This window comes from Typopeltis vanoorti, chromosome 4, assembly GCF_054136105.1.
Source record: "Typopeltis vanoorti isolate ZY-2024b chromosome 4, IOZ_Tvanoo_1.0, whole genome shotgun sequence".
Taxonomy (NCBI): domain Eukaryota; kingdom Metazoa; phylum Arthropoda; class Arachnida; order Uropygi; family Thelyphonidae; genus Typopeltis; species Typopeltis vanoorti.
This window is the reverse complement of record NC_143552.1, coordinates 121875396-121895608: the sequence shown is the minus strand read 5'-3', so window position 1 is coordinate 121895608 and position 20213 is coordinate 121875396. Positions and strand designations below refer to the sequence as shown.

At 32.1% G+C, this 20213-nt stretch overlaps 1 pseudogene; it reads left to right on the top strand.

Moving 5' to 3' along the window:
• Window positions 1-1282: 1282 nt before the first annotated feature.
• Window positions 1283-20213, top strand: part of LOC150107647 (metabotropic glutamate receptor 4-like) — a 461121-nt pseudogene continuing 442190 nt past the window's right edge.

Below are 20213 nucleotides of genomic sequence, written 5' to 3'. Positions count from 1 at the left end.
TGAACTTAATTCTGATTTTGCATCACTCCTTGTTGGTGAAGCATGATTATCAACATTTTCGTATCTTTCAGACATTTTTTCGAAATTAAATGAACTAAATCTCTCCCTTCAGGAAAATTCTATAACTGTTCTTGATGCCTACGACAAAATAAAGGCATTCGAGAAAAAACTGGTTTTATGGATTAATTATGTAAAAGACAGACAATTTGCACCTTTTCCGACATTGGAATCCTTTTTAGTGGAAAATTATATTTTTGTTCATTCTGAGTTTCTGGAAAGGGTTTGTTGACCATCTCAAAAATCTGAAACGGAATTTTGAAACATATTTTCCGAATAACTTTTATAAGAAATTTCTGTGGATTCGCGATCCATTTCAGGCTTCCAGTCACGAGAAGGACATTTCATTATCGAAAAAGGAACAGTTAATTGAGCTTTCAAGTGACAGTCGGCTTGAAACGGTATTCCGTGATCTTGGTTTTGCTCGATTTTGGATCTCGTCTTCAACGAGAAGTGAATTTCCGGAATTATTCGAAGAAGCATTGAAAATCGTGATGCAGTTTTCTACAATCTGTCTGTGTGAGAAAGGATTTTCATCGCTCCTTCAAATAAAAACAAAATACAGAAATCGTCTTGGTGTGTGTGCCGATCTTCGACTGAAGTTGACCAATATTGAGCCAGATATCTAGCAACTCTGCAAGGGCCGAGAAGCTCCACCATCTGATTAGAAGTAAGTAAGAACATAATTATATCATCTTATTATTTGTTTAATAAAAAATTAAAACTTTGTTCAGTGATAATACACTTTTAATCGTTTACTTCTAATTTAATTAATTATGTTGCCATATCTTTCAAAACATAATTTTAGGTTTATTATGTTATAAATGGCACAGTTTTTCAGACATGTTGGTAATTTCTACACAGTTTTTTTTTTTAAGTACAAAAGTCAAAATGACGTATAGGGAAATAAATTAAAAACACTATGTTTATTTTTGCAGTACAACTTTAATTCTAACATTCTAAAATGTTATTTTTCTTGCTTTTCTGTTCACAAAATCCTCGATCACATTGTCGAAGTATATTTCAACACTCAGTTGCTGTTTTATAGACAGTAAGGCAAGATTTCATAAATATCAAAAAAAGTGCCTCCAGGGGAGGATATCCCCCCCCCCTCAGCTACGCCTCTGTAGCTTAGTGGTCCGCAGAATTGTTTTAGGTATTTTACTGGTGCTTGGGCTTAGAAAGGTTGAGAAACGCTGCATTAAATGATGATGCAGAGTTTATAATGGAGAGCGTGGAAAATGTTTGTTGTTATATTAAGAACTGTGATACTTACAATGTATGACTTCACGTTTTTTTTAGCGTTTCTATTGACCTTTGGAAATGTGTTTTGGTGTCATATGACTTACGTACATTATCAAAATAGCACACAGTCCACACAGAATTTGTGATAAAAACACTTCACGGGTGGCTTAATATCTGTGGATTTTCACACTTTTCTAGAAACGTTAAAAGGGTAATCATATCAGGAACAACAGCATTGATTTTTGTTTTAAGAAAACACAGAGAGAGAGAGAGAGAGAGAGAGAATATAAGTTACACATGGCCTATTAAGAGAGTAGCAGAAATCGATGGTGACATTATTCTTGGTGGTTTAATGATGGTCCATGAAAGAGAAGACAAACTGACTTGTGGTCCTATCATGCCACAAGGTGGAATACATGCTTTGGAGTGCATGTTGTTTACCATTAATTGGATAAATAATCAAAAAGATTTCCTTCCATTTTCTATTGGTGCTTACATATCAGATGACTGTGACAAGGATACCTATGGTTTAGGATAGGCCATCTATTAAAATTATTCTTACCTTTATTAAAAGTAAAAGTGATGTGAAAAGTGCGACACAAGCTTTTGTTTATGCATAATAATTTCCTTGCATTTTTAACTGTTAACGGTATTCTTAATTTCCCGTAGATATATTATTTACACATTATTCTAAGATATCTCCTATGAAAGGCAAATAGTTTTGTTCTTGTTTCATTGGAACATTTCTAAAGTTATTAGAAGCGCTTTCTTCTTCTTCATTCCTTTTATTATAAAGCCGTGATAGATTTCTCATTGAATATTGAATATTCTCAGTCATCTCAGATATTCTAATTAAATATCCGAGATGACTGAGAAGTGAAAAATAGAATTTTCTACTGAAGTATCCGATATATATTTAGAAAGCTGCACAAATAGGTTTAGAAAATAAACCTATTTTATTCATAAACAAATAGGTTTATGAAATAAATTGGGAAGTGGGCGAAAGAATATTCATGGGATTTACATACATGAGCTTATGAAATTTTAGAAATACCTCTTACAGACATAGACTCTAGTAACTTAAATATTCTGATAATTCTGTTGTCTTCTAATTTCTTTATTACAAAATACTTCGATTTTATATTTTCAAATAGGGTCAGCCTACCTCATTCTACCTGAAGTGATAGATTAATTCCATCATCTGATGTCAGCGTACTATTTTATTTATTGAAACCTGAATTAGTTTCGTCAGTGAGCTACCTGTTAGTTCTCCGAGGGAATTTATTTTAATATACCATAGATTTACATTTACAGCTTTTCATAAATGGAATTCAGAAAATAATAATAAATTAGACAGTAAAATATTAGTAAATTATACTTAAATTAAAATATAAACAAAGGAAAATAAAATAAAATATAAACAAAGGAAAATAAAATAAAATAATCAAATGCAAAATAATAAAAAAGAGGCATTACAAAACCATTCAACCAGTTTTAATTATATTTTTCATTAAATATGCTCATGTCTCTCTCATCAAGATAAAACTAAGAAATTGTTTATCATCATTTTATTATTTTATTTTTGCATTGTCAGGAAACCCTGCTCTAGAGACTCAACTTGAAACAAGCCAGTTCAAGCATTTAATAATTGGAGCGGCACTCTGATATCGGGTGATGAAATTCATCTATCACATCCACGCCCTATGACAGTATTAGAACCTCAAGTCTGTTAGCTGCAGAATGGTACATTACTGCTCACCCAACAAAGTCAGTAAAAATAATTAAACTGAACGAAATAAAACTAACCATAACACTGTCCTTCATATTCTATATGAAAAATATTTATTACACATGTCGGAATATTGAATGATTGACTTGTCGATTAATAATGGCAATTAATTAGCTGATTGATTAACAAAACAAAAAGTATGCTTGTCTACCCGCTTACAGTGTAAGCGGGTAGACAAGATTTTTAATTTTTCTAGTGTATTGAGGAATGTTTCAATTGACGGAAACACACACGAACAATTAAAACATCGCCAAAAAAAAAATGCATCCATTATAATTGCTTTGGTTACAGTAGCGAGAATTATTCGCTGTTCTAACTCATGAAATAATTTCATAATTGGACAAGGCCAGATCCGGCGCTAGAGTTTATGCCGCAAGAGGCAAGACATGCATTTGACGCCCCTTATCCCCCCTCCTACATAAAATGAAAAAAAAAATATTTTTTTTTTTTTGAAATGCCTTACCTATTGGAAGTGGGAAGAAATTTTCCAACGTTTTAAAATTTTAATTTTATTGGAAATATTTTAATTTCACTTACATTACTACAATAGTTTCACTGTTCGTTATTTTCACTCATGAAAACGAAAAGGCACTGCTAAAAAATGTTTAAAATGTACTTTCTGGGCTGCAAATTCTTTAACAATTTCCTTGAAATCTAAATTTGTGCTAAGCTTTTGTTCGATGGAAATAGCTGCCAAATCACCAAGTCGTTGTTCACACATCGACGGTTTTTTTTTTATTTGCGTCTTTTTCCGCTTTTCGTTTACGGTATTGAGTCCCCCGATAACTTTTCTTCCGTATCCCGACATAATTAACGAGATTTGTCAAATGCCTCCCTATGAAGTTAGTCACGCCACTCCACTGCGTGCCACGTAATATAAATATAAACTATAAATATAAATAGTTAAAATATATAAATATTTTATATAAATATAAATTTATATAATATAAACTCGCGCTGTGTAATATTAATAAAAAATATTAAACAAATGATATGCCTGAAAATTTTGTATAAATATATGAAAATTTGCAGCCCCCTTGCCATTTGTCGTCCTGGGCAAATGCTTAGTTTGCCCATGGGGTAGCATCGGCCCTGTCCAAGGCAATCAAAACCGTACAACTATTGTTACTTGAAGAAGTTCTCAACAGGTGCTTTGTTACGTAGGATGTTAGGGGATAACTTAACACTATCATGTTTTCACTCCTCGATAGTTTCAATTAATTTACTAATTTTGTGTCCAATTGGATATTCAGACAAATCTCTATATTCGTTAACCAAGAAACGTTTTCTTTTTTTTTTTTTACGCAGTATAATAAACTAATAATCTTTCATGTGATCCGTTGTCTGCTTTCAGTTGCTATGCTGTTTTATGCAATAGCAGATAACGTACAGCATTCTTATATCTTAATGACAGTCTAATTTTGGTAAGTCATGGCAAAATTGAAATTTTAATGCTTATATTAACGAAGACATGATCTCTGATTTGTGATAAATGTAGGATTTTCTTTTTAAGAGATAGTTTTGTTTTCCTTCCTTTTAATATTCCTTATAGTGTTTGACTTTTTGCTCTTTTTTTGAGAAACAGTAATTTCTTTCTCTAGTAGCGCCTTAGTAACCATACTATCCTCGCATTACTAGCAAGGCAACCTTTCTGCATTCTTATACTTAATGGATCGATGAATTTCTATTCATCGGTCCGTTGTTGACAATGTATAAATTCTTCAGCAAGATAACAAATCAAATAATTTTTAAATAATTGTCAGTTCACGAGAATGCAACCTCTGATGAAACATATCAAAGCAGTTCTTTACCGTGGTAACAGCCTCCGGAATGAACACTAACTATTCTTGCATGTTACTAGGAGGGTGGCTCTAAGGAGTCACAATGCTAAAATGATTGGCAATATACAATTTGAAAACAGCTTATTTTCAAGGTAAAATAATAAGTCCTGAACAAGACTTCGATTATTTTATTATCTACGCTACTTCCTCTTTCATGTGAACTATTTTGAAACTAGATCCATCTATTAGACCACTAGGAATATTTCTGCAAAGTTTTATATTCTGCTTTAAATTTAACAAATTTAAATCCAAATGCCTTAATTTTTAAGAATTATTTGAATGATAATTTTATATCTCATGGAACAATGCACATTAACGTGAGTTTGTTCCGAATAAGTTAGCTTTGTAATTAAATTATTACAGCTTGATAAATATTGTTCTTGATAATTAGTAATGTATGGTTCCTGTGATTTTTATGAAGCACATTTGGGGAGATACATTTATGTCAGTTATCTAAGTAATTATATCTGAAACCTGTTTTTAATTTAAGAAATATAAATTTCTTAAATAAAAATGAATAAAGTGGTAACCTATTTATCACCAAACGACAAACTTAATGTTGGATAAATACAGCCTTTTACAGTCATTAAAAAGAAAATAATGTCTGCTCGTCAAAGAAACCTATGCAATCTATTTCACCCTTTGGTTCCACCTTTTGAATACGTCAGGACAATCAGAAAATCGCATCTAATTATTTTAAATTCAAATACTGAATTTGATTACTTGGTGATTGTGAAGCACACTAAACTTTCAAAACAGAACTACAAATAACGAAAGCTCTGTTACTAAATAAAATGAACAGTTAACTACTAAACTTTATAATCAGGGGAACTTGATTACAAATGACAATCTTTATACCAATATTTCGGTTTAGAATTAAATATATTTACACAGAAGACACGACATACAGACACACAGTATTAACTCCAGGCTGCTTCCTTGTAAACTGATGGAACTAATTTTTAAGAATAATTAGAAATTGAAACACAAATCATTAGAATTCAGGCAGTTCTTCTTTCCACCAGTTCACTTTATGAACTACATGTAACATTGGAATATCAGTAGTGATTTTTGTTTGGAAGCTGTCGAATGATTAAGTCCTTGAAAGGTTAGAAATCTCTTCACTTATTGTAATCGCATTCTTATTTAATTTTCTGACTTGGTTCGTTGATTGGAAGTCGTCGCTATTTAACCAACAGGATGTGACTTCGAATCCAACTGTGAAGATTAATGTTTGTAAGTGTCTTTAAGTATGTTAGCTCCTGATTTGGAGTTTCTGTATCTCAGTAGGTATTAATGGTGCTCTTTGGATGCAAAAGACTCAGGTTTGAATCCTGTCTAAGAAACAAAGACATTTTACACTGGTTTTACAACCGAAGATGAGTTAGCTGTTTAAAGAAAAATTGTGCTAAATATAAATGTTTTAATTAAAGAAGAGTGCAATATTACTCTTAATAAATTAATGGAACATTTGGACACATTGTTAGTGGTGCAAAAACATGGTCAGACAGTTTATATTCACTTTCTCAAAGTGAATGTAAACTGAATGTATTGTTTTCGACTTTGATTCAAATATAACGAAATATAAAGTAACATAATGACTTCGATGCCTTCGTTGCTTCCGATGTAATTACAACCAAGTTCTAACCATTCTTCTTAATTTACACATAATTTGTAAATTATATATACAGTATATCATTTATTTTATCTTAAACTGTTAACAGATAATATATTCAAGGTACGTTTATACATGTGAATGTAGTTGCTTGAGCACTCAAGCAACTACATTCGCAAATAAAAATAGAAAAAATAATAAATAAAAAAATAAAATTATTAAAAATAGGGAAAAAATTATCCCACCTTCATTACAAATGTACTATAGGTTTCCGGTACAAATTACTCTTTGCATAAAATTATACAGCTGAACACCTATGAAGATGGGGCTGAAAAGTTCTGATAAACATCTAGAACAAAAATGATATTAGAATAACTGAGATAACCACAAGAAACAACATCTCTTAAAATCCTTTCATCCATGGTTCAACAAATTGTAATCATTTGTTTTTGTTTTCTTTTGATATATCTAAGAAGACATTAGAGAATTTGAAGAAATTCGAAGAAATGCACAACTTTTCATCACACCCTCAGTAGTAGGAGCACTTCAGACCAGATCAAGATCAAGATAAAATAAGGAAGTGTGACGTGTAGGTTGTTCATTTGATGACGTCATTGTGTGTGAGGTCATGAGTTTGGAATGTTCGGAATTTCCTTGTGGGCATTTGTGTCAATGGCTTCAGTTCTTGTGTTTTAGTTCACTTATGGGATTATGTGTGATGGCAGAGATAAGATTTGTGTTGTGATTGGTGGGACATTTCTGACCAGATCAAGATCAGATTAACATAAGGAATCGTGTCGTGGGTGTGTGTTATTATCAGATGAAGATAAGTGATGTCATTTGTTAGTTGTAAATAAGTGACATTATTGTTTTGGATGGAAAGGAAGATATATTAGTAGATGAGGAATCGTGTCGTGATTGGAGGGACACTTCTGACCAGATCAAGATCAAGATAAGATAAGGAATTGTGACATAATTGTTAGTTGTAAATAAGCAACGTTATTGTGTTGAATGGAAAAGGGAGATATATTAGTGGATAAGCATTCGTGTCGTGACGGTGGGACATTATGAACCAAATAGGGGTCTGGTGAAAGGGAAAGCAATGTCAGTGTCCTAGATTTGTGTTGTTACGAGTTGTAGATAAGTAAAGAGTTTGCATACAGCATTATAGATGATAGATAGTGATAAAATTAAGTTTGGAAATGTTTGGAATTTCGCTGGGGGCCCTCATCTGTCATTGACATCACATGGTGTGTTTGGTTCACTTAAAGCATTGTGGGTTTCATTATAGAGACGTTTGGAGTTTGGAAATTTCTGGGGAACATATGTCTCTCTGTGATATCACATGGTGTTTTGGTTTGCCATGGAATTGTGGGCGATGTTTTTGAGATAAGATATTGTGCTTGGTTGTCTATATATGGGTGTACTAATTTTCCAATACAGTTTGGGGTATTTCTTTCCTGTTAAAGGGTGGGAATTCTTGGAGTAGAGCCCTGATGGCAGCAGTGATTTGGCTTTTCTGAATAATTTAATTATATGTTGGTGTCCCTCAAACACACACACATACACACACATTAGACATGAAAAGTCGCTAATGCATCCATGTTGATACCCTGATATATACGCTATGATTATTCTTATGAAAAAAAACTATTCAGTATTAGAATTACACTTACCAAAACAATGAGCAGTGATTATTGAAATTACATATACAATTGTTACATTTAAGTTAAAAAAAACTAACTTACATTTCTTTCCAGAATGGGAACATCTTGGTACTATCTAGGTTTTCTGAATATTCCAAATTGTTGATTTTTAACATATATTCACAGCACAGAACACAAACACAAGTCAGAAAATGCAGTTGAGTTTTTGATTATAGGTAACTGGGGCTAACATATATTCACAGCACAAAAACACACAAAACATTGGAGTTGAAAGATATTTCTGTAAATAACCAGAAAGGCTAGTTGACTACTTAATTTAGATTACTATCCGATTGGTTCTCTGTATTAATTCTTTCCCACAGTTACTCATGCTACGTTTTCCCAAGCTTGGTGGAAAAGTCAATCGCCTTTTTGTTTAGGGTAAGTATTATTTCCAGTTTCAAATTCGGAGTACTGTTAGGGTATAGAATCTGACAAATGAAATGATTTTTTTTTTCAAATTGATTGGTTATTTTTTCTATCTTTCTTCAGGGAAATACCATGAGACAAAACTCTTCCCATAGCTCTAAAAGGATGAAAAAAAACGATAATTATTTTAGAAGATATGTACATTGTGATGTATTTATCCAGGACCACTTGGGAAAAGATACACAGGAAGTGGTCTGATATCCTCGGCTACTTGCAAAGAAGAGTTGACTATGAAATGGACCTCAGTGAGTGTTATATTCTGATATGCCAAGATGGGGAACTAATACTTGATGATACAGGAGCTGATTGAAGTAAAGTTTTTCTATTAGTTGTGAAGAAGCTGAGAGATTTTCACCAACAACGTATGACATTCATAACCATTTACTATTTTTGGAAACTGAATTACCATCTGTCCGTATCATGGGGAAAATTATCTTTAATCATTTAAATTCATCAATCATAAAATTAGACTTTCAAGATTTTATCCAATTCGATAAAGATTCTTTATTTTTGGACATTTACAACATTTTATGAAAACCGTTTGTGTATATTGGTGACAAAAGAATACACAGAATGTTTAGGAAGGCATGGTGTCATTTCCAGACTGACACAATATCAAATGTTTGGATCTGTGATTACCGTGGTATCTGATTTAAAAACTCTTTTGTGTGACCAGCTATTTTGATGTAATGTAACCAAGAAACAGTGAGTAACAAAAATTTTATTCGTTGAACTCTTTGGAAAATGTTAAGAGTGTAAACTAAATATTGTGAAATATTTTTAGGTAATTACATTTTCAAATTTTTCTCAGTGAATATACTTGTGAATAGTATTTCAGCAAAATAAAATATGCATTTGTAAACTTAAATGAACAAAGATGTGTGTTTTTGTTGTTGTGTGTTTCCACAGTGAATTTTTTACTCAGTTATTGTGATTAGAATTTGATATTTAAATCTATAACTTTATACCTTAATGCATTATGTTTAATTATTGTAAAAAATCACTACTCTGAAATTAATGCCAGGAATGGGGGGAAGTGTTGAAAACTGATATCCATGAATTGGTTATTTTAGAAATTGTCTAATGCTACTTATTGACATTGTTTGAGTTATCTGAAACAATTCGTTCACAAGATCGAAAATCCTACTCTTAGAATTTGGTTGTTTTACAGAGATACAGCAGATAATTAACCCCAAAACGTGACTTAAACTCTTAAAGTTTGGTATAGAAAAAATATTTATACTCCTCAGATAACACATATACAAATTTTACCTTTCCCCACACAAAGAAAGATAAAATCACACCAACAGTATATCCAACAGTATGCGAAAACATGTCCTTGAGTTATCTGTGCAAAAGGTTCATTTTTGAAGGAACGGTCAGGGTAGGGCATAGCAAGGGTAAACAGTACTATAAGAAAAAACCAGAGAGTCGAGTGACTTTGGACTTAAGGTAATCGTTCATCCACTGCAGCTGCTGTTTTGTGTTGACTTTGAAGAAGCTGATGAATTTCTTTTTTGCTGTAATCATAAATATTTATTTGAGGGTAAACATTTTTTTCTTTACAATTTTTCTTTATTTCTTTCTTTCTGAGCTAATTTTTATTTGAAATAAGAATAAATAATTATTTATTTGTATTGGAAAGAATATATAATATAATAATTGTGTTAAAATATATATATAAATATCCCTACTGTGAAATAAATGTCAGGCTGAGAGGACAACAGTCAATTGGGACTAACAGAAATGAGTTTTACATAGTTTAACTATATAAAAACCATAGCTCAACTTGTTTTGAAATGTTACATGGAGAAAAAACACATGAATTACACATAAGCGCCACTAGCAAATCATACACTATGAACATCAGCGCAAATGTTAAATCAGAAGAATAAGAAACAAAATACTGTATTTTTCACTTTATTTAATTTCTGTATGTTAGATTCAGTAAATACAATTTGTAAATAATATTTCATTCAAATAAAATGTGTAAATTTAAATGAACAAATTGGGTGTCGTTGATGTGTTAATCAAATTTAAGTAAGCCCATAACATTTTTTCCTTGTGAAATTTCATGCCACAAACTAACCAGAGACTTCGTTTTTTTTTTGAAAATCCACTCAGTGAAACTGTGTCAACTCTTGGAAGCAAAAGGAAATGGGTATTAAATTAATAGGCAGAAATTTAGTGGAGAATATTTCATCGGAAAATTTATAAAAAAAATAAAAAGGTATCGTAGCATGCAGATAACAAGTGAATCAACATGCATATATCAAAAAATACTTGCCATTGGAAGAGAAAAATCAGAAAACATTAACGAACTTAATAGCCAGACCTGTTCTTCATTTAAATGATACCAAATGATAAAAACAATATGTGCATGAATTTCAAAACTTTGAAAAAGCTGATGAAATTCTTGTTCGTTGTGATCATATATATTTATTTGAGGGTAAATGTTTTTTCTTTACAATTTTTCCTTATTTCATTCTTTCTTTCTGATCTAATTTTCATTTGAAATAAAAATAAATAATTATTTATTTGCATTGGAAAGAATATCTAATAATTGTGTCAAAAAAAAAAAAAATATATATATATATATATATAAAACTACTGTGAAATAAATGTCGGACTGAGAGGACAACAATCAATTGGGATGACCTGAAATGAGTTTTACATAGGTGAACTATGTAAAAACCATAGTTCAACTTGTTTTGAAATGTCACATGGAGAAAAATCACATAAATTATATGTAAGCACTAGTGGCAAATCATACACTATGAACATCAGCGCATATGTTAAAACAGAAGAATAAGAAAAAAAAGACTGTCTTTTTCACTTTATTTAATTTCTTTATGTTAGATTCATTAAATACAATTTGTTAATAATATTACAGGCAAATAAAAGGTAACATAGAAATTAACAAACTGTATAGTACAGAGCTAATATTCATTTAAAATAATAAAAAATAACTATTTATTTGTTTGTGCCGGCAAAAGAATTTCTAAAAGAAAACGCTACAGCGAGTTCAAAACATTGTTTGTCTCATATCCGTTACTTAAAATTACTAATGCTAAATAAAAAAATAAATAAATAAATAAATTTCAGTTACAGAAATAGGTTAAGAGTACAATGAATCGAACATAAAATTAATAGTCATATTGGTTTTAAAAAAAATAAATGTAAGCATTAATTTACTACAGCAATAATTTCTCGTGGGAACAAAGAGTTCCAACCTAAACACACGATTTCTCACCTACGTACAAAAAATTGGCGACCTGATAAGAGAGATATCTTTAAGATAAGACTTAATAAGAAATCTACAGTGTTGGAAAATAAATTCACATAAATTTTATTTATTAATTAATTTTTCTCAGTTATTCTGTTAGAATATGTAGTTAAACTGAATTTTAAAAGTAGAATGGAAGAAAATAACCAATCAATTTGGAAAAAAAATCATTTAACTTGTCAGAATTCCATACTCTAACAGCACTCTGAATTCGAAAAACCAGAAATAATACTTACCCTAAACAGAAAGGCACATAGACTTTCCCACCAAGCTTGGAAAAACATAGCATGAGTAACTGTGGGAAAGAATTAATACAGAAAACCAATCGGATAGTGATCTAAATTAAGTAGTTATCTAGCCTTTCTGGTTATTTACAGAAATATTTTTCAACTCTTATGTTTTGTGCTGTGAATATATATTAGCCCCAGTAACCTATAATGAAAAACTAAACTGCATTTTCAGACTTGTGTTTGTGTTCTGTGCTGTAAATATATGTTACAAATCCACAATTTGGAATATTCAGAAAACCTAGATAGTACCAAGATGTTCCCATTCTGGAAAGAAATGTAAGTTAGTTTTTTTTTAACTTAAACATAACAATTGATAATTGTAATTTCAATAATAAGTGCTCGTATGTTTTGGTAAGCGTAATTCTAATACTGAATAGTTTTTTTTTCATAAGAATAATCATAGTTTACACATTAGAGTATCAACATGGATACATTAGTGACTTTTCATGTCTAATGTGTGTGTGTGTGTTTGAGGAACACCAGCATGTAATTAAATTATTCAGAAAAGCCTAATCAGTGCTGCCATCAGGACTCTACTCTAAGAATTTCCACCCTTTAATAGGAAAGAAATACCCCAAACTGTATTGGAAAATTAGTACACCCATCTATAGACAACCAAGCACAAAACTTGATGACAGTGACTGATGTGTGTCATCCTGGGAAAATTCCAAGATACCTTATCTCAAAAACATCGCCCACACATAGGCAAACCAAAACACCATGTGATATCACAGAGAGACATAAGTTCCGTAGAAATTTCCAAACACATAACTTCACGATTTCTTATCTGTAAGTTACACCCACAATGCTTTATGCAAACCCAACACACCACGTGATGTCCCTGACAAAAGGAGGGGCCGAGCAAAACTCCAAACATTCCAAAATTTATCTTATCATTATCCATCACCCATAATTCCATACGCAAACCATTTACTTATCTACAACTCATAGCAACACACATCCAGGACACTGACATCACTTTCCATTTTCACCCTACCCGTATTTGGTTCATGGTGTCCCACGAATCACGACACGAATGCTTATCCATTAATATATCTCCCTTTTCCATTCAAAACAAATATGTCACTTATTTACAACTAACAATTTCGTCATGATTCCTTATCTTATCTTGATCTGGTCAGAAGTGTCCGACCAATCACGATACAATTCCTTATCCACTAATATATCTTCCTTTCCATTTAAAACAATAACGTCATTTATTTACAACTAACAAATTATGTCACTTATCTTCATCTGATAATAACGCACACCCACGACACAATTCCTTATCTTATCTTATCTTGATCTTGATCTGGTCAGAAGTGTCCCACCAATCACAACACGAATCTTATCTCTGTCATCACCCATAATTCCATACGCGAACCAAAACACAAGAACTGAAGCCATTGACACAAATGCCCACAGGAAAATTCCGAACATTCCAAACTCATGACGTCACACACAATGACGTCATCAAATGAACAACCTACACTTCACAATTCCTTATCTTATTTTGATCTTGATCTGGTCAGAAGTGCCCCAACTACTACTACCCTAGTATATAAGAGGAAATGCAATGAGTGAATTGCACTTCTACTCAGATTTAAGGATTTGTGATTATTCTAAGGAACACTAATCTAAGTTAAGGGGATAATAAATCCCTCATTATTTTAAAGTCGGATACGAAACTCGGAGAACTATATCTAAGAGTTTCATGCCGAAGAACTAGTGACCTCTCCTCATAATGTAAAACAGTAATACATCTCCTAGGAGCTGTGTTTTACATTATGAGTGAAATAGTAAGGATAGTAACGGAGCTTGCTCCATCTTTGATACGAGTTGCCATAGTGTTGTACTACCCAAGTGATGACTTACGTTTGGACTCGCCGATAGTTATTCGGCATGAAACTCTTAGATTTCGATAGCTCTCGATCTCCGAGTTTCGTATTCGGCTTTAAAATAATGAGGGATTTATTATCCCCTTAACTTAATTTATGCCCCCGGAAAAATAGCCTCTTGGCTCTTTATCGAACACTAATCTATCAGTATGTCTCACGACGGATCCGCAATCGAAAAAAGCAGCTTTTTGGTTAGATACCGCCCAGATACACAAACTCCGATGCAGTTTTATAAAGTACATGTTAAAAATATTGGACTTCGATAATGGTCCAAAAGTAGGATGCAAATAGCACTTCATATACAGAATAATAATCAAACATGCAAAGTGTCGGATCTTGTCGCGTATGAAATATAGCAATGGATTCCCAAATTAAGTTCCATTCGATTTATCTCAACTTTGTAGAAGAGGGTACGGATACAAATAGAATGATGCTGAATTATCGGAAGAAATGAGAAATCGTTTCGTGAATCCAGTTTCAGTCGTTCCTATGAATGGAAAGACTCTGGTATGGCCAACTTCAACTGTATAAATGAATAAATTAAGCAAATAATTATGAATTCAAATCGTTTTTGATTAAATATTTTCACATTCATTTTCACATTACTTTTTTCATTTGAAATTTCTTATGCCATATAGTGACGTATTTCCGTCTAGTTGCAGTGTGACAAAATATATATGGAGAACATATATTATAATAAATTAGATGTTCTAAGTCTTGCATGACAGGAACTGAATACCAAAACTTATTTTAAACATTGCTGCAAACCATGTGCATACTGCACTCTCTACTGTCAAGCATGTGTAATGTTTAGTTTGACTGGATTGGCTAGAATTATGGCAGAAGCAAGGAGATTATACGAGGGTGGTCTGAGAGGTTCTCGGCCTAACAATGAAAGAACGAATTTATAATTTGAAAATTAATTTTACTTTTCAACATAATCTCCCTTAAGACTAATACATTTATTCAAGCGATGCTCCAAAGCGGTTATCGTCTCTGTAGTGGTTCTCAGTAAGATCTACAAAATACCCCTCTACAGCTGCAATCACCTCTTGATTCGAACAAAAACGCTGACCAGCGAGGAAGAGTTTTAGTTTTTGGAAGAAACAGAAGTCATCAGTGGGAGCCAAATCTGGGGAATAGAGTGGATGTTCCAACAATTCATAGTGCAGATCTCTTAATTTTCCCATTTCCAAAACAGCTTTGTGAGCAGGTGCATTGTGCTGATGAAATATGATTTTTTTATGCAATCCGAGTCTTTTCTCATGAAATTTTTAGTTTGTTCTGGTTAAAAGATAGGAATAATATTTGCCTGTTATCGTTTTACCCTTTTCAAGATAATTAATAAACAAACTTTAGCATCCCAAAACACTGATGCCATGACCTTTCCTGTAGATGGAACCGACTTTGACTTGTTTGGCGCTGAACATCCGACTTATATCCACTGTTTTGATGCTGTTTGGATTCTGGTATGTAATGCTAAATCCAATTCTCATCAATAGTAATAAATCGAGTCATAAAATCAGTTTTATTCTTGTTAAAACACTCCTAGCACTGTACAGAGTTTTTTTTCATGCAAATGCGTTTTTCATCTGCTGTGAGCAAGCGGCACCCATCTTGCGCAAAGCTTTTTCATTTGCAATTCTTCATGCAAAATATATCCTACACGTTCTTTTGAAATGCCTATAGTCTCAGCAATTTCGCCCTTTGACTTGCCCGTCATCCAATAACATATCGTGCACTTGATCAATGATTTCTGGTGTTGTTACACTTTTTGGACATCTTTCACATGGATCATCGTCAAGCCTGGTACGGCCGCGTTTAAACTCGGAACCCCCATTTCTTAATTATCGGAAACGAAATAGAAGTGTGCTCATAAACGTTCATGACCTTCGAATGAATTTCTTTTGGCATTAAACTTTACAAAGAATTTTATAACCACACCATACTCACTTTTATCCATTTCAAGGGATACGACTTGCTTCAGACAGCTGTATAAAGCGAACAACTTGCTAGAATGATTTGCAATTTCACCCCGACGCTTATGACAGATGTACGAACTTAGAAAGAAAATCTCGCCGATAGTGTTGCCATCTATGGTCGAGGCCGAGAACCTTTCTGACCATCCTCGTATAAGGCAGATATATCATGTTTGCTGAATGCGCATGTTCTCTGATGGTTTCGCTGTTTTATATTATGTAAAACATATATTTCTAAGAGAAAAATCCCAATACGATAATCAGTTATGTATGAAGACAGAGATGTTCACTTCAATAACTTATTCAGTTATCGTATCTCGCTCATCCCAATTAAGTCGCATTTGTGGAATGAGATGATTCGAGCTGTTCGCAACATAGGGCACACTCAGATTACAAACCAATATGAGTTAGCTCCGAATGTCAGTTAGTCTGTATACCAACAGATGCTCCCTGTGAAGCCCATTATCTTGTGAAATTCTCCGAAAGGAAGCTATACCGAGGGCTAATGGACGGTTAACTAGCAATTATTTAGACGCATTTAATGAGCTCTCCATGCAGAATATTTAGAACCAGGGGAGTCCTTTCGCTTGGCTTTTTCTAAATGTAATTAGCATCCATCGAACACGGATTCCTTATAAAATTGCTTTAATTAAATTAATTCAGTTAATTAATTAATTAGCTGTTATATAGCGAATTAGGTTCAAAAATACTTTCGCGAATTTGACAGCTACACTTCATTGTCTGTGAACCTCGCTCATATTAAGCAAGGGTTTCTCTACATAGCACTCGGTATTATAAATAATAGAAAGATGCTATTATGAAAACGATGCTGGTTTTCAATTTTCGTACATATTACATCTTATATTTTGAGTAACTAATCTACTGTTTGTATCGTATTAAACAAAAGATGTAAAAATCTCTTTGTACATTAAAAAATAGCATCCGTTATTATTAAGCACTATTTTCATAAAACGAGTCTAGGTAAAGATTTTTTTTTTTTTGATGCAACGTATTATCTGATTCCGTCAAGAGCACTTGAGCAAATCAGAAAATAACTAAAGACATCCATTTTCTCTGAAAACAGAATTTATTCACCTCCGATAAATACTTCTGAGTGGATGATTTCCATCCATATAACAGGTGATTATGAATAGAACCTTGTTCCCAGTAGTAGAATAACAACATTGCTCGTCATTATCTTTCAACTCACTGCTTACGAATGCAACTGGTCGTATGCAATTTCCTATTACTCTTTCATTCAATTAGAGCTGCACTTCAATCTGAAGAAACAGCATTTGGACTAAGCCAGGTAAAGGATGAATCTTTTGATACATTAAAGTAGGAGCGAAGAACTCGGGCATCTTCACAATTGCACTTTAAGTTAACAATTCCTTACTCCCTCTTATAGCGGATGAGAATTACATAGTAATTTCGAATATTTCTTTTACAAAATGTAAAAGTCATTGAACGTAATGAGAAATAAATAACTATAATAAACTAAACTACGAAACTAATAAATAAACTAAACATTTTTTCAGAAAACTCTTCCATCCCATTTCGGAAGTAATGATAGGTTTTTACATTAACTGTTTTCTTATTAATCTTATGATTTATTGAGCCTTAGCCCAGCGGTGTGCACATTCTAGTGAAGTCCTTGGTTGTAAAAGTTAACAGCAGGTTCCTCTTTTGTGAAAGTACTGTATTTCATAAAAAACACTTTCCTATAAATTTTCATTAAAACTGCTATTTTGATTCATTTTGATGTAAATATTTGAAGAAATACACTGATGATTGAAATTAAATAACTTGGACATTTTACTTAATCACTGTAATTACTACTAGCTTTCTTCCCGGACTCTTGAAGTAATCAAACTATAAAAAATAATACTTCTTTAGCTCTAGCCTTTCAGTCAACAAAACATATCGTACTAACTTAAGTATTGGATAGTATTTTTATCTAATTTGTTATCATTTTTCCTGACAGTTAGATACGGATTTAAGTCAACTGTTAGTTTAACTCAGAGTTAATTATCTTCGTATTTCGCTCATTAATTTAATTATAATTATTTAATTTTATCTCATTAATTTATTTTTCAATCTTTTTTTTTACTTTAGGACATCAGTTTAATCTTAATTAATTTATATATCCATAAATTGGTTCAGTAATTCCCCAGGCATTCGACGTCAAGATTTCATCAGTCCATAAGATATAACTTGCATTAAAGAATACTTTATGTCAGCCATCTCCTGTATTCACTAGTTCAGAAGAGTTTTTTTCCGCCCTAGAATTTCTGATGGAATTACGAATGAATAATAAAAGAATTCTGATACAACTTGTTTGCCATTAATTCCATCACACAATCGCGTAAATAGTTCTATAAAAGTTATAAATTTCTTTCTGAATATTTCTATGAATTTCATAGAAATATTCAGAAAGATATTTCTATGAAAGATATGATGTATATCTTTGATTTATATTCAGAAAGATAAAAATATTCTTGCCAATAAATAAGTGCACCTTTAACGAATACCACCTCATGAAAACCACTGTTCTTGAAAACTCAATTCTGAAACCTATCTTATTTCTGATTTGCATAAATGATTTCTGTTCAATGGAATTGTGAGAAAACATAATCTGTCATTTTATATTGGCAAGAGTTGTATTTTACAGTTGATTTACTAAGCCTGAATAGATGAATCTCGTAACAAAATGAACATTCAGGACTAAATATATCCTATTTGAACTGTTGAGATACCGTCTCTCTAATTAATGCAGTTCTACTCCAAATCGATAATATTCAGAGGATCTACACCTACCAATTTCTGAGCATACACGTGGATCATGATCTTAAATGGATCCAGCTAGTTATAAACAACTAAGGTACACATTATACAGAATGTATAAAATTAAATGCATTATATCTAATAAATTTTGCACACTCAATATTATGCAGGCGGTATCCTTAAGAATTCGGTATAGAATTTGTAGCGGGGGGAATATACAATAATATTCCTGTTAAATTGTACAATCTACACAAGAATATTAAAGAAAATCTTCAATTATAATCATACTGCAACTAACACCTCTAAATTATTCCTTCTCATCTTCAAATAGTGTACATTTATAATATACTTATCTTCTGACATCGAAATAAACATTTTATTAGTCTCGATGACCACACTTTATCCTCAGGTAAGATAGACTAATGGCACAGAACTTCACGAAACAAGTATCCTGTGCATCATTTAACTTTCCTGGCACCAGCGAGAGCTCAGAAATGAGAGATTTGAAGTAAACGTGAAGAGAGTAAGAACAATTCCTTGGGCACATAAATGACGCTTGAAAATTGCGCGCACTTACCTAAACACAAATGCAATTCAAAGTAGTTTTTATTAATCTTAAATGTGAAATGCAATAGCTTCAATAGAACATGTGCACTAGACATATTAAAATAACTTTCTATGCTTAAACATGAAACAAAAATTATATATAATTCCATCAAAAACTCGAATATATTTCATCCAATTTACTTGGAAATTTTCAGGGAAATAGGCCCTTAACTACATTCAAAAGATGAATCAAAAGAAGGAGTAATAAATCATGCATTTATTAACCTTGTGTATCGGATGCAGCTGAAGTATATAATATTACACGTTTAGATTTCAAAGGAACAATTGTAGTAAGTAGCGTAAATCAAAATGGTTAAAAATAATTATTAATTAAAAAAACTTATGACAAAATTGATAGTGATCACTTCCTAAAACTTGAATATTGATATACAGTCTGATCGGTTCAGGTTCGGGTGATTTAGTAGCTTCACAAGTTTCAAGGAAAAGACAATCTAATTTGAACTAATCCCAGAGGTTATGTTGAATTTTCAATTTATCGGATGCCAATCTTTACTAGCACGTTCACTCACTCCTCCATCAATCATTATTCATTACAAAAAATGGGTATTATCAAGAGTCTTGTACATATAGCTCATACGATCTGCTTTTCTGATCCACTGTTTTAGATGAAGTGAACAAAATTAAAAGCAATCTGATATGTAAGGGATACAACAAACAACAATTCAAA